The following is a 1028-nucleotide window of genomic DNA, read 5'->3' as shown; positions in this document are numbered from 1 at the left end:
GTCTGACTTTTTTTGCTTTACAATATTTAATGCTTTTTAAAGCATTATATGCTTTAATACAATATTTAACTATTATATGATTGGAATACAGTTATTATTGTCCCAGCCCTGTCTCAGCCCTTTTTGCCATGTAATGAGTATTACGTGTGTGCACGGATGTTTAGGTGTGTGGGTTAAGGCTGCACTAGTGGAAGATTTAATATCTCTTCTTACAAAGGGGGGAAAAACATCTTTAAATAATAATGTGGTTTATGCGTAGCTTTGGTATTGTCATCTTCCTCGCCATTAAGCATTGTTGCATTATGCTAGTATGACCCACACTCGTTACGTGGTTAAGAGACAGTACATACCTTTTTTGTGGGTATAATATAACGCTGGCGCCTAATGGCACTGAAAAAATGTAATCTTTACTACAAATATAGCTTTGTATCCCTACCTAACCCCATAAAAACAACGAGTGAAACTCCCAACTAATAATAAGATTAGGTATTATACACAAAACAAATGCATTACCTTACCAACAAAGTAAAGGTTACTCAATAATAAGAAGATTTTTTTAGGTCATACCGTTCACTATTAGGAGATATATCTGGGTTAAAAAAAAAAGTAAACAAACTGTTATAATTTACATTAGTAATGTAGTGTTATACATATATACGATATTATTTTTATACTATAATATAAACAGCTATAGGTTAACGGTAGACCGTTCGTCTTCCAAACGAAGTGCACCGATTCGAATTCGGTTGGCTGTATAACAATGTAATACTTAGAGTTAATAACTTAATTGGTAAAGGACTTTTTTGTCGAGAAAGTAGATGTCGGATCGAAGCCGACTTAACTCGCATATAAATTTATTGTTTAATAGGAAAAGTCGCCAATGGTAAGGTAAGATATTTGCTAAATATTGTGTTTTAACACCTGGATGTTCGATTCATCTCTTTTCCGGAGTACAGTATGTAGTAAAGATATATACTTTACTTCTATTACTGTGAGATTTCTGGTTTGTGTGTTGGTTTTCTTTCTAT

The 1028-nt window shown here is 33.0% G+C and overlaps 1 protein-coding gene across 1 annotated transcript in view; it reads left to right on the top strand.

The window, feature by feature from the left end:
• Window positions 1–1028, top strand: part of LOC111029033 (NADH-ubiquinone oxidoreductase chain 2-like) — a 5588-nt gene that overhangs the window by 3722 nt on the left and 838 nt on the right. The window lies entirely within an intron of this gene.

The sequence above is a fragment of the Myzus persicae genome, unplaced genomic scaffold (genome assembly GCF_001856785.1).
Source record: "Myzus persicae strain clone G006 unplaced genomic scaffold, MPER_G0061.0, whole genome shotgun sequence".
Lineage (NCBI taxonomy): Eukaryota > Metazoa > Arthropoda > Insecta > Hemiptera > Aphididae > Myzus > Myzus persicae.
Note: the sequence above shows the minus strand (reverse complement) of the source record. Positions and strands in the feature narration are given on the sequence as shown.